Below are 15,950 nucleotides of genomic sequence, written 5' to 3'. Positions count from 1 at the left end.
CCTGTCATTCGCCGATTAATCACCGCTTTCTTCCATTCAGGAATGTATAATTAAAAGGTGCCATTATAATCGAAAGTAATCAAGCACGTTTGAGAAGTTAACAAATCAAAGCAGTCAAATGAAAATCAGCATATTTTTTGTTTCTAAAAATATTTATTGCGCACATTAACTGAAACCATCTCGTCAATAATACATACAGAGATCGCAAACGTAAATATTCGTGTTGCGATTTTTAAAGAAATTAGACACAAAGACAATTTGGCGAGCAACACATAGAATTGAATAAATATTAAAATTTCTAGAATTCTTATTAAGTTCAATGTGAAAGTTCAAATGTATAAACCTTGGGGTTCAGACGCGAGTTCGTTCGGAAACGACGGCTCCGGCCATCGTTTCATTTCAACTCGTTTTTTCCGATGCGCGTAAATCCAAAAAAGAAAGAGAAGGAAAACCTTGCCCCTTCTTATTCGTCCTCCCCTCTCGCATCCTGTGATAAATAGCAAGATTACGAGTCTACGTGTCGTCCAATGAACGATGCCGCTGGTTCGTGGACCATATGTTCCTCCAAGGCTGTGAGACCCTTGCCCGAACTTGGACCACGTTCACGGCGTGAACCTCGACGCCCGGCCTTTAACAATTCGGCCGATTATCCGGTGAAATTTATAAAACACATTTTTCACGCAGAACGAGATTAAAAGGAGGAACGTCGAAAGATCGCCGTTCATATTTCAGTATCGCTCACGGACGGAAGCCTATCGCATACATCTTGGTTTATTAACTGCGACGGGGGTGCGGAGCATTCAGGATTGAAGAATAGTGAGTGATTACGAGAGAATACGATTATTATGCGGAATTTTATTATTCCATTAAAGTTCCATAGTTACGCTGCCTCGCACATACGCACCGTTGGCGAAGTTCTTCTCCGAGAAAGTTTGATCGTCGCTACTGGATATTCTACGACTCGCAGAAACTTTTGCTATTTCGAGGCAAAATAAACACCTGATACAGTGGAATCGCAATTATATCGATAATGATTCTATTTAGACACTAGTATATATATAAAAGTACTAGTATATATATATATAAAAGTTGAAAAAATTGTTACACACATGCATATATTCTTGAGTGTAATAAACTACATTGTTGTCAACGTAAGGTAAAAATTTCTGTTGCATCAACGAAAATATTCATTTCACTTTTTTAAGTATTTTTAGTTTTTAATTTTTATTTTATTTTTGTATTTTTTTATTCTTTTTAAGTATTTACTTTATATTTACTTTCTTTATTTGTCGTATGCACTAAATAAAAACAATACGTTTTCTGTCACTGTAATGTGCACTTTCAATTTAATTAGACGTATATTTACTAAAATATCAAATACTCAAATGTCAAGTGTGAAACTTTCATTAATTCCTTGGATTTTATTCTACATAATATTTTCGATAATTAAGTTCGTCCGCGACTATGCAATTACTCAGTTGAATATTATAGCAAACAAAACTGGATTAAACTAAAATATCTAAGCACTTCTATGAATAAAACGCAGTCATGTTAATTCTAATTAAATGTCACTGTTAAATTATTACATCCTTCCAAGTATCACATGTACGTTAATATTTTATAAAATATATAATACACAAATACGATAATAAAATATAAGGTAGGATAATAATAAATAAAACACAATAATAAAATGTATTACAAGATGATAATAAATATAATAATTAAAAGTAATATAAGATAATAATGAGCACAATAAAATATAATATAATCGTTAAAATTTTACAGAATATAAAAAATTAAACAGTGGTTTTTATTGTAAGAACATTAGCAAGTTCAATTCAGTAATCAATGAAATCCTTCGAGAGGCGAAATAGCAAAGGATAATCTGAACCATTTAGTATTTTAATTAATGCGTTCGAAACGATGTTATCTATCAAAATTATCAACGACACGATCAGCTCGGCGAAGATCGTTGGCAGTTCCCCTGCAGCAGAATCTCCCGCAGTTTCGGAGGTTCGATTTCGGTCCGCTGATGCGTATCCGAGAATTTTTCCCACACCGAAGACAGCTGTCGTAATGAGTTGCATCCTCACGTCTCTGTTCTTCGCTGCTCAGCCGATTTATCTATCGCCTAGCTTCCTCTAGGCGCCCGTGGCCGCGCTGCATTTTTCGGAAGGCGTTGCATGTCAGTCGTGACAATGCAGGTTCCTTTTTCCTTTATTATTCTCTCGAGGGGCGGAAGAAGAGGCCCCGGCAAAATTTGAGAAACGAGCCCGTAGGAGAGTATAAATCGTTCCAGATAACGCAGATAACCGGTTCGATTGGAATTTGTGATTCCAACGGTGCTCCTAGAAACGCTGTGCGGACCGCGAGCATTTCTTCTTTCTTTTCTTTTCACTGTAAAAAGAACCTTCAATACCACGGAGAATGTGCCCGAAATAGATTCGACAGCAACAAAATATGTAAAATACTCTTTATGCGTCTTGCAATCTTTTCGAATTTTTACAACTCATTGGAATAAACATTTTGACGTAATCGAAATTAATTTTTAGTTTATGCGAACGCGGCAAAATAACTACGTTTATATGTTAAAATAACTACATTGAGATTTTCATTCTATTAATTTGTCATTTTTAAATAAATGTAGGTTTTATTTAATTTAAAGTATAAACATTGAACATTGATTGAACATTGAATTATTTTGTAATTTATAGACGATAGAATGTGAAATAAAAATTACCTATAAGGTTGCAAGGAGAATACATTTACGACCGCATCGATTATGAATGCATTAGCTTCGTTAGCATGTGAAACTAATTTTTAATGAGGTACGTCGATCTGTATTCAAATGTTCTACTGTAAATGATTCTTAGAGAACTCGAAGCTGCAACAAAAATATAAAATAGTTATGGTCCAGTAAAAATGTTAAAAAAAGATAAGCGAGTACTTTAATCCAGTGTCTAAGTAAAACATAATATATTGTATTTTCAAAAATTTGCATTGAAGATTACTGGTACTTGATTTTCTTAAACTTAAATATTATATAACTATATTATATAATAATATAATATATAATATAATAATATAATATATATATATATATATATATATATATATATATATATATATATATTATTATCTTAAACTTAATTATTATATGACTTAAAGATTGATTAATCCTTTGCACTCAAATGGCGAGTCTGAGGCGCCATTAAAAATTGCTATGTAATATTTATATATATAATTAGCTACTTTAATTAGCTATATATAATTAGCTATTTAATAAATTTGTTTATATTGAAAGAATTGTTAGAAGTATAATTATTGTACGAGCGAGTAAACTGACTTTCACATGCAAACAATACAAAAATAATACACAACATTGGAAGAAATATCTTAGTCTTGAAGTTAGAACAGCTTCGAGTGCAAAGGTTTAATAAAATTACTAAAAGGTGGTTAAATGTTTGTTAGAAAAATAGGTAAACCGGTTAATCCGTGGCAATTAAGACAGCGTTGTTAGGGGTATCGTCAGGTGATGGGCCGCGAGTCAACCGAAGCGGGAAGTCGAAGGACCTCTCGACTACGCTGGTCTCAAGTGGTTAAAAGCAGACGGCAAGTGTGAGGTAGGTCGTGTCCGAAGAAAGTTTCAATACGGAGGACCTTGCTGTAGTACTTCGTGACATTCACGGGACGAAGGTCGAATTAAAGCTGCCTCCGGCGTACTATTATATCATGCGTGTCTCCGTCTGGGATCGTATTGCGCCATTTTATCCGGGCTGAATTATGACGAAGAGAATGGCTAAACTCCGTTTAGCCGCTATTCTTCTCTTGAAATTCAACTAATAAAAAACGCCATTGTTTCCCCCGCGTTCTTTTATTCGGTACGAATCAAATGAAATGTCGCGTCTCTTGGTATTTGTGTCGCACCGAAATTATGCTTCAGTTGGATAACGAATCGAAGAAAATTACCGATTTGTGTGAAACAAATTCTGTAATTACCAGTCCCTGGACTCTTTTCACGTTTCTAACGAATACAGGGAAGTGTAAATGATTAAACAAACACAAATAACAAACATAAATGATTCAATTAACCCGCAATCCAGTGATCACTAGATTCTGCGGGATTTATGTGTTTATAACAAAAATGAATAGGTCGAACACAAAACGTAAAAGACATCAGAAGAATTGAAACGTATTGCAACGTTATTTTTAACTTATTACTAAATTATTACTTATTATTGAAGACATTTCCATCTAATTTATGTGTCTAACGATTAACTTGGACAAAATTCTTATTTCGCAGAAGAATGCAATAAAAATGTGTCTTCGGCAACCAGCTGGCAATAGGAAACAATGATATCCCGAAAAAGTGTCCTACGTTCTTGCATGAAGTATTGCGCTGGGCGATATCTCAATCCCGTTGGAATTTACATAACAAATAGTCCAGCTTCGCGACAGAGAAGTCAGAGGGGAGGGGAGGGGGAGTAGAAAACTGTTATATTGGGTTGGCAACTAAATAATTGCCGATTTCAGTTATAGATGTCTCTAACTCCCATTTTTATGATATCCATAAATGTTATACTATAAAATTATTATTAAACCAACAAATAAAAGACACTGCATAATAAGCCTAAAATAAAATTCCAAAAAAACTACACATCGTTATATATTTTACTTATGATTTTTATATATTTTACGTCTAAACAAACTAACATAAACAATTACATACTAATATTTACCCTTAGCAACCTTATGGTCCTGTAAGCGTTCAAAAAGCTTCTACTTATTTGGAAGTGGACTAAATGACATGAATTTTTGGAGACGTTAGAGCGACTAGTTTACTGTACAACGACTAGATTACTATCATTTAGTTGGGCTTGTTATTATCGATTATTTGTCATTCGATTTTCATCAGAAGTCGAACAAAAGATAACAGTTTATTTTTATTTTGAAATTATTCTACGAATATCCATTGCATAATACATAACAAACCAGAGATAAACAGAAATTGTTTATTATTCGACTTTCCCTGAAATTTAAATAAAGAATAACATTATATATTTGTAAATAAGAATTGGAATAACGTTTACCGCAACTATTAATAGACTTCAGTGGAAGAATCATCTTTTACGCACTCTTTATATTGGGTTGGCAACTAAGTAATTGCCGATTTCAGTTATAGATGTCTCTCACTCCCATTTTTATGATATCCGTAAATGTTAGATTATAAAATTATTATTATTATGTTATTTTTTATTATCCGTGAATGTTAGCAACTGGACAAATTGAATGCAGCGGTCAAGGAAAAGCGACCAGAATTGGTCAATCGTAAAGGTGTCATTTTCCAGCAGGACAATGCTAGGCCGCACACGTCTTTGTCCACTCGGCAAAAATTGATGGATATTGGTTGGGAATTGATGTTACACCCACCATATAGCCCTGATCTCGCGCCATCGGATCACCACTTATTTCGATCCCTGGACAACTCCCTTCGTGGTAAAACTTTGAATGACGATGACGCTGTAAAATCTCACTTGACTCAGTTTTTGGCCGATAAGGATCAGACTTTCTACGAGCGTGGAATTTTCAAGTTGTCAGAGAGATGGCAAAAGGTCGTCGAACAAAATGGAAAATATATTACAGATTAAGCTTCGTTCCAAGGAAAAAAAATTTTTATTTCATTGAACAAATCGGCAATTACTTAGTTGCCAACCCAATACAAATGATTGACTACATTTCTTAACTCAAATACATATTAGAATAAAAAAGAGTGCGGACAGTCTAAATAAAGTCTTGTCTTTCTCTCGAAGCAACGCACGTTAGTTTTAATGCTGGATAAGTTTAATAAGTTTACTTAGTTGCCAACCCAATATTTTCAGAGAAAAAAAGAAAGGAAATTTAACACGTCCTCGCATTGAGCATTACGGCGGATAAAATCTCGAGCCGCAGTTCTTTCGCAAGAAAGTTTCAATCCTGCGCGAATTTACATAACAAACAGGCTGGATTCGCCATTAAAGAGTCGCGCGCGCGCGAGAAAGAAATACGCGGCGACAGTAACTGGACCGGTACCTCGGCATCGCCTCTGTATTACCGTCATTACTTAATCTTATCTGGCCGCAGGGCGGGATCAGGACCGCGCCGATCGATCGTAAATCATCTCGTTGAGTTTCGTGATTCGTCATCGTTCGCCTAAGCGTTCCACGGGGCCGGGTCTCTCACGACGATGATGCACATGTCGCGCGATTTTCCGCGCGTTACCTCGCGCGCTCGAGACGAGGCCAGATGGTCCGAGCGCACGTGAAAGGGTTACGGATGTTGGTCTCTCCGAGTGGCCGCTTCCACGTCGCTTACATAGTACAAATAATAAGACGATTATCGTTCGATTGTTCCTAAGAGCAGACCGGTGAAAGCGCCGGAGAAAGTCCCGGCGAGAAGTAAGTAGCCGAAACGCTCGTAATACTCGCCGAGTGTCGGTTCGCCTCTTTGTTTTGGCTCAACTCTGTCGGCGCTTCTCTGCAGAGGAAAGTATCGTAAGTTTTACATGGTCGTTGAGTAATGGGTGTAATCAGTGTCGTTTGAACATTTCATTGCTCGGTCTTACGTGGTTTATAGGAGAACCGGTGGTCGATGAATAATTACGTTTAATAACAGTAATAATATTTTTTGGTTCAGATGCAAAGCTGGAAGCTTAACGATGAGCTTATTATTAAGATTATATATTATATAGATATATAATATAATAATATATTATCATATATTATTATTATTATTATTATTATTATTATATTATTAATATATTATTATTGTTAATGACATGACCAAGAGCGCTTTTTCACCTTTCATCATTGCTTGATATAGTGAAACGATGAGAAGCTAAAATAATTATTTTTGGTAACTTTCTTTTTAATAATAATATCTCAGTTAGAAGACAAGAACTTTCAATTTTGTATCATTTCCGTTATTAAGTTGTTTCATAAATTATTTTGTTCATTGTCGCGTGGAATACGTCCTTTTAAACATTTGCTAAACTTCGACACACACTTTGTTTCTTTTAATTTTGTTATCTGACTATTTTTAGAGCAGTGGTATGATTCGCAGATAATTTCAATACAGCTTTAAAATAAGGAATGAGATCAAGAAAAAAATAACGAATATTAGAAGTTTTGCAAAACTTCGAATGTAATGATCCTTAAGAGATTAATTGCAAAAAATTAAATTTACGAGAGGAATGAAAAACTGTAATTATATATCGAATAATTAGAAAGTATCGAGACGAAGTATCGAGACGAAGTATCGAAGGAAATTGTTTAATAACGTAAGAACGGAATTTCTTTGTATTCGCTTGGAATATTTGAAGCTGCGGAATTTTGCGAGTCATATTTTAATGAAATAAAAATTTGATTTACCTTCTTCGTTGCAATCCCTCTCGATTTTGAACGAACCAGCAGATTACTGACGCTGAAACCTTGATTATTGGTGTAAATAATGATCAGTCATTATTCTTCGACAACTTGTAGCGTACAAAAAAAAATGTGTTTCCTATTTCGAACGGTGGTGTACACTCGTTTCTTGAACTTAAAATACACGCCGGGCGAGCGTCGATGCCATTAGTAAGCGTGCTAACAAAAAATGTGTTATCATATATGAAAACGATTAGCGGTGCCACGGTGCTAGAGAGTTAGGGTCTTGACTTGTGAAAATCTAATAGAAGTTTCGTGGAACGCGTCCTTTGAGGAAGTCTACGAAAGATAGTGGTCGAAGCACAAGCACAATGGTTCCCGAACAGAAAATTAAATTCTCTTTGACAAACTTTCTCTTTTTTCACGGTTTCGAACAGTGAAATTGATTCAGTCAATTTGACAGGGCCACTGATAAATTAGCTTCAACTTTGTAATCGATAAATATTATTAAACGAGGAAATTATGGGGTTTTCTGCTCTTCAGAAATTTATCGACCCGTTCACTGTTTCATTCCATTTCGAGAATTTGTGTAGCTCATTGTTTTTAAATTGCGGCAGTGTGAGAAATAAATAAAGTTAAAATTTCGAGTAAAATATTAAGTAAGTAATATAAAGTAATATATTTATATTATTATATATATTTATATTAAGTAATATATAAAGTAAATTTAAAGTTAAATATTATATAAAGTAAAATAATTAATATTTAATAATTTTATTTAATTTTGTAATTATTTACTTTTTTCGTAATCATTATTTTTTATCTTCTTTAGTCATTCCGTGGTGAATAAAAGTGCTGCTATCTATTGTTTATTTACGAAGAAGTCGACTGTATTGATTTATCGACTGAAAGATCCTGTGATAAACACGTTTGTTTGCACAGCGTAACTCATTTTCAATGAAAAATGGTTTTAAGCAACTGATTGGCTTCTGAATCGTCCATATACTCTTATAAAATAATAAAAATAATAAACTAATAACATTGTCATTCACGCTATACATAATTATATTTATGGTACTTATTGTATTAAATACATCGTATTCCCTTATAAAGTACGATAAAAATGTCGTCGAAAAAAAACATCGTCTAAACATCATGCTATATGTTCCAATTTTAAATAATGATATTCATTAAATTAATTCGATGTTCTTTACTGCGTTAATATCGTACAAACAAATTTATCACAATTTAACCATATTATTAAATTTCAGGTATTGTCATTCACGCTATACATAATTATATTTATGGCACTTATTGTATTAAATACATCGTATTTTCCTATAAAGTACGATAAAAATGTCGTCGAAAAAAAACATCGTCTAAACATCATACCATATGTTCCAATTTTAAATAGCGATATTCATTAAATTAATTCGATATTCTTTACTGCGTTAATATCGTACAAACAAATTTATCATAATTGAACCATATTATTAAATTTCAGGTATTGTCATTCACGCTATACATAATTATATTTATGGCACTTATTGTATTAAATACATCGTATTTTCCTATAAAGTACGATAAAAATGTCGTCGAAAAAAAACATCGTCTAAACATCATACCATATGTTCCAATTTTAAATAGCGATATTCATTAAATTAATTCGATATTCTTTACTGCGTTAGTATCGTACAAACAAATTTATCATATAATTTAACCATATTATTAAATTTCAAGTATACCTATATCAACCTGGAACAGACGGGGCGTCGTTAAGAGAACGGTGAAGCAAACAAATTCTTAGGAAAAACAAAATGGCATCGACGAGACGTTCGCACGGGTGCAACAAATCTGCTGTAGAAATTTTTATGCGAAAATAAGCGGGAGCGTTCACTCGTTTGACAGATCTCTCACCTCTGCGTTAACGATTTCGCCAGGTTTTCGCGAATTCGCTGTTCTCCAGGGCTGGCTCGGTCCGATTCGGTCCCGTATTCGGAGAGCGCGGCCGCGCGCGTGAACAAACAAAGTCGCCGACGACGACGACGTCGGCGTCTGTGCACATAGCCGCCGAATGCGAAGGGCCCCGCAGTGACTCGGTAGCATCTGCCGGCGTTTCATAGCTGTAGTTTGCGCTTCCCAGGCTCCACGGGATGCACCTGGTCCTCCATGGTGCCGGTGCATTTGCCTTCTTCCCCCCCTCCCCCCCTCCAGCCTGTGGCCTCCGCCTTTGCTAGGAGTGAGACATGCTCTCGTGAACCTGAATAGCGCGATGGTACGGCTCAACGTCGGCTCAATGCCGGCACCGCTCGTTCCGCAGGCCCTGCCCATCGGTTTCGAGATTTATCTGCGCTCGTGAACCACCTCTGAATGTCCGGAGAACAGTTTCCGATCCCGGCGACCAAGCTCAGCCAAGGGGGATACGCTTTTCCATGCCCGCGGCCCCGGGCCCAACAGTTTTCCTATTTTTGGTAATCGATGGAATTTCGAACGCTGATCGATGGTGTTTCCCTTCAGCCCCCTCCGTACATCGCGGTTTTGCTCGCTTACCCGTAGCTTTACTTTTTCTTTTTTTAGAAAATGTTCGCGCGTTGACTCGTGTACAGGTTGCGCGGAAAATTCTGTTTCTGTATCTGTATATCGATGTGTTTAGTTGCTTCGGAGATAAAGACAGTTCGATTTTTTACGTATTCGCGGACGCGAATGCATTCATTTTCGTTGCGATGCAAAATGGCGGGAATGCTGTAGCAGCCAGATTGATAAGCCACGTTATCGTGCATTTAATTTTAGAATTACGTTAAGGTGCATAATAATTCCAAAAAATGACAACTATTTAGATAATAATAATAATAATATGTAATATATATAATTTCAAAAATATATAAAATATATAAAATATTACATATATTATTATATTATATATAATCGTCGGCATTGAGCCGACATTGATATATTATATATTATTATATTATATTATTATATATAATATTCAAAAATATATAAAATATATAATTTCAAAAAATGACAACTATCTAAATAGTTATCAATAAGTTGTTATTCAAAATTTATTTAATTTCAAATTTTACCATAAATTCGTTTAATTCTAAATCCGTATAGAACAAGTTTTTTTGGTATACTTACATATCTTTTAATTAGAGAGAGAGAGAGAGAGAGAGAGAGAGAGAGAGAGAGAGAGAGAGAGAGAGAGAAATGCCTCGTGAATAATCAAGGGATAGAACGGCTACTATTTGTTAACCTATTTTTTGAATCTACTACTTTATTGCAATTTGTCTATTAATCTCGACATTTTAGATTTCACGTGCAGATATCCGGATATTCGAGATCCAGATCACGTTGTATTTTTCAGCAGAACAAAGCTGTCGCTCTTGCACGCGGATGGTCCGCACGTGGTTGAAAAATGTTAGTCGAGTAGTTCTTTGAATTCTGTCTTTAACGACTTGCTTTTATGCAAGAACGGAAGCAGGCGATGTCAGGAGATTATGATGTTACACACAGAGTTCACATCTTTCAATCTTTGACTATTGTTTTTCAAGTTCTTCGTCTTTTTCTGGGTTGTCGTGAAACACACGACTTCCTATTGCCTGCATCAGGCTTGATTATTATTAAAAACATTTGACGTGATCGTATTATACTTATTACTTAGACACGACCTTATTATTTTTTTTACTTAGACACGGTTATATTAACATTCATTATTAAATCCGCCTAAAATATTAGAACATTAAATATGAAATATGTACTTTATAAATTTATTATATACTATAATATATATACACTATACTATATAAAATAATAAATAAATATATATAATATAATATAATATAATATAATATAATATAATATAATATAATATAATATAATATAATATAATATAATATAATATAATATAATATAATATAATATAATATAATATAATATAATATAATATAAATATATATAATAATAAATAAATTTGTGTTTTGGAGAAAAAACATCGAATGAACTTCTGGTTAATAATCCTAACAGGACCATAAGTCTACGTTGCTAAGAGTAAATATTAGCATGTAACTGTTTATTTTAGCAAGTTTAGACGTAAAATAAATAAGAATCATAAGAAAAATACATAACAATGTGTAGTTTTTTGGGGAATTTTATGCAAAATATCTTTCCCAATGAACTATAAAGGTAACACAAATTACGGTTAGGCTTATTATGCAATGTCTTTTGTTTAATGGGTTATTGTAATAGAATATTAATTGAAATAATACAAAATTACGAAAAAAAAATTACTATGCAAAATGACGTGTTAATTATGATAATCTGCGAAGCAATTTCTTTTGTTTGTGAAGCAAAGATGAACATTACACATGGCACATATGTATACATATTATGCGTCCTATTTTCTACGCGGGGTTTAGCACAATTTGCACACCTTTTCATTTTTCTCCGCCTTTTTGCGTGTTGCGTGCTGGCAAATTGCGTTTCGCACCGAAAATAACCAACAATAATTAAATACGGCGATCACCAATATCAAAATGGGGAAAAATGTTTCCCTTAGTCGTGAAGAGGTTACAAAGTATACGTACAGTCGGCAACAAGCGATCTTTGTCACGTTGCAAAGAAAGAAATGTAGTTCTCGAGAGAGCGAGGATTTACACGTAGTTCAGGGTTAATAATCCCGAGCTCGATAATAACGATCCCGAGCTGGGGTTCTCGTGCGGAACGGCAAAAATGTAGCCACCCCTTCGAGCCTCGTAGCCGGGACGACGATGTGGCATTAGTAAAAACGCGATATTGTCTGACTCAACAGGTTGCAGCCACCCTCGACTCCACCCTGTGAACGCTTGCAGTCCTGTGCCACCCCGAACACCACCTCCACTCGGCGCTGTATTAAATAAATCTGACGGTGGGGTGATTTCTCGCCCTGTCGTTGTGGATCCGTGGGGAAACAGAGTGACGCGTATAACTCATCAAGAACGTAATCAATCTGTGTTGTCACCTAACGCGGCAGAGACGTTTTTTTCCTCTTCTTTCTATTAGCGTTCAAGGGGTGTGACTAATTTGACGAGTTGGATCGCTTGTCTTTTTTTGCATTTTCTTACAATCTGACATCTTGGAAGCCTGTTCCTAATCACTGATTAGCATTCGACAGTTCTGAAGCACTGGAACTGCTTGATATGAATTAGAATTAGGAATTATTATTATATTGTATTTAATATGTATATTTATTATTAATTTTTTATCATTATTAATATTATTTATTTATTATTTATATCATATAATTAAGTCACTGTTTATATAATTGAAGCTTACGGAAGAGGAAGCTCACGAATTGCTGGTCGGAAAATGATATATAAATAAATAATAATTTTTTCAATGTCAAACTTTTCGAAACAGATTGTTAAACAATAGAGATATACAACTGGTAATGAAAATGTCAAAAAAATGTATTTTTATAACTTTTCAACTGAATTTTATAAGGCGGTTCAAATATTTATGTTGCATGAAGATTCAATGTCTCTTTATATTTTTTAGTTACGAAGATAACGTTTTATACTAAATCGAAAGTTTTTTTTTGTATTTTGACATTTAGATACTCTACTTTAATGTACCCTAAAGTATTTTTTCCCTGCAATGTATATTTATTTAAGTATACAACGTAGAAGTTACAGTTATACTAGTGTTCGAACACTTTCGTGACATACTGTATATTCAACTATTTATTTATGTTTATATGATACCTAAACTTACGTAGATTAAGAAATATTTCACATTTTTGTAAATTTAGTATTGTAAATTTAATATTGATGTTACTGAAGAATTATTATTACTTTAAAAAATGTGTATATATTTTTGAAATATGTATTAATAAGGATAATTGCATTATACTATATATATAATGTATAATATATAAGTATAATATATATATATATATATATATATATATATATTAATATATTAATATAATAATATATAAGTATATATATATATAATATATTTTTATTTACCCTGTAAGACAATTTTTGATAATTTTTAAAGCAAAAATATTGAGTGTGTTACAGTGCAGTAATATATAGTAGTATGTATATAGTAGTACTATATTTAGTAGTATATATACTGCTATATATTACTGCATTGTAACACTCAATATTTTTGCTTTAAAAATTATCAAAAATTGTCTTACAGGATAAATCTTTAGAAGCGAAATATTTTAGGATCTAAATAAAATAGGAAAATATTTTAGAAACTAAATACAATTTGATAGGGGGATGATCACAAAATTTCGTAAAATATTTGTAATGTTAATGTTGAAACGAATTCCTCCGAGATCAATAGAAATTTCCGCCGGTGATTCCTTCAACGATTTCTTCGTACGTCTTCCTGGTCGAGGTTGAACCGCCCTCAAACAATACTTTTTTTCTTGTCCGATGGCAAACATCGCATCGGCGTCGTTACCAAAGCGGCATACCATGTGCAATCCACAAGACTCGACGAGAGCGAAAATCCCAATCAGCTGCTCGCCAGATCCTCAAGCAAACAAGGGATACCTCCGACAATGGGATTGTGTCTCGTTCTAGCCTGCGCGCGTTTCACATCATAATGCAGCACGCGTTGTGTTTCTGCACATACGCGCGTACATTTCCTGGAATCTGGCGCCTTTCAAAAACGCATCAAAGCTCACGGTTCCGTTGCAACTAATTTTTTCCGATTGAAAAATTTATCCACATTACTAATATATTGTTGTTAACATGAGAAATTATTTCCGTCCATTAATCTTCGATAGCTCGGGTTAGATCAGTGCACATACAATTATATTTGGCGATCATTTCTTGACTGAAAAATACTTTTGCTTCTGCAGTTTATTTAATAACCAATTCATTTTACATCATTTCAGCCGATCTATAAATTATTTTGCTATTGAAGCATTTCACGGTCGGGAGCTCTTTAAACCGGAATTCTGCAGCCATTTTTGACATTCTAGGCATCGATACGAAATATATTTTCCGATTGAAAAATTTATCCACATTACTAATATATTGTTGTTAACATGACAAATTATTCCCGTCTATTAATCTTCGATAGCTCGGGTCAGATCAGTGCACATACAATTATATTTGGCGATCATTTCTCGACTGAAAAATATTTTTGCTTCTGCAGTTTATTTAATAACCAATTCATTTTACATCATTTCAGCCGATCTATAAATTATTTTGCTATTGAAGCATTTCACGGTCGGGAGCTCTTTAAACCGGAATTCTGCAGCCATTTTTGACATTCTAGGCATCGATACGAAATATATTTTCCGATTGAAAAATTTATCCACATTACTAATATATTGTTGTTAACATGACAAATTATTCCCGTCCATTAATCTTCGATAGCTCGGGTTAGATCAGTGCACATACAATTATATTTGGCGATCATTTCTCGACTGAAAAATACTTTCCTTCTGCAGTTTATTAATAACCAATTCATTTTACATCATTTCAGCCGATCTATAAATTATTTTGCTATTGAAGCATTTTACGGTCGGGAGCTCTTTAAACCGGAATTCTGCAGCCATTTTTGACATTCTAGGCATCGATACGAAATATATTTTCCGATGTAACGGTTTTTCTATTCTTTCCATTTGTCATAGAAGAACGTAGAATCGCATGCAGGCAATTTTACAACCCCTTCCGGCAAGAAAACGAATGCTCCTTTTCCTCTAGTTAAAATTAAATTTTAGGGAACACGTAACCCTCCTCCCTTTCCGAAATCAGCGGAATTTATTCGATCAAATACAGTCCATTTACAGAAAATCTTTGCCCGATAGACCTTTCGCGTAACCCTTTCTCGTGAAATTCACAAGATCGCGCGTTAACAAATAGACTTGGTTTCACGTTTCCTTCGCAGACAGGAGTCATGCGAAAAGTAGGGTTGCTTGCCGCAAAAGTTGACCTCCTTCCTGCGGAGTTTACACCCCATCGATCGTCAATCAACGCGACCCCTGTCTATTTAACTTTGATAATGTGGACCTATGACCTCCTGGCTGCGGAGTAACGTGATCGACGGTAGCGATCAGCCCTTTTTCCTTGCAATATTTCATCGTCCCTTCAGCGATAATTCATCTTTACGGCAATCGTGAAATTTTTTCAAAATTCCTTCAACCGAAACGGATTCTTGCACCCCGTAACCTTTCTTCTTGAACGCGCAAGCTAAGATATAATAATTATTCACGATATATTGTTAAGATGACAATTGTTTCTGTAAATATTAGTTTTATAAGATCGTTTCAAGTTCTTGAATTATGGTTTAAAGTACGAACATGAGAGGAGGGATGTTCGTGTAATTTGTGTACATTGTAGAGTATTTGAAAATTCAAGTATCGTTATAATTGAAAATTAAAATGTTCTTTTGTAAGTGGAAGTCTGATGCCAAATAAAAGTAAAATGAAACTTTTTACTACAATTTCTTATTTGTTAATCTTTAATAACCTTTGACCGAATATCGCAAAACTTGTTCAAGAACGTTTGTTTTAGAGCTAATATACATAATATAATAATA

This window comes from Megalopta genalis, unplaced genomic scaffold (genome assembly GCF_051020955.1).
Source record: "Megalopta genalis isolate 19385.01 unplaced genomic scaffold, iyMegGena1_principal scaffold0020, whole genome shotgun sequence".
NCBI lineage: Eukaryota > Metazoa > Arthropoda > Insecta > Hymenoptera > Halictidae > Megalopta > Megalopta genalis.
Note: the sequence above shows the minus strand (reverse complement) of the source record.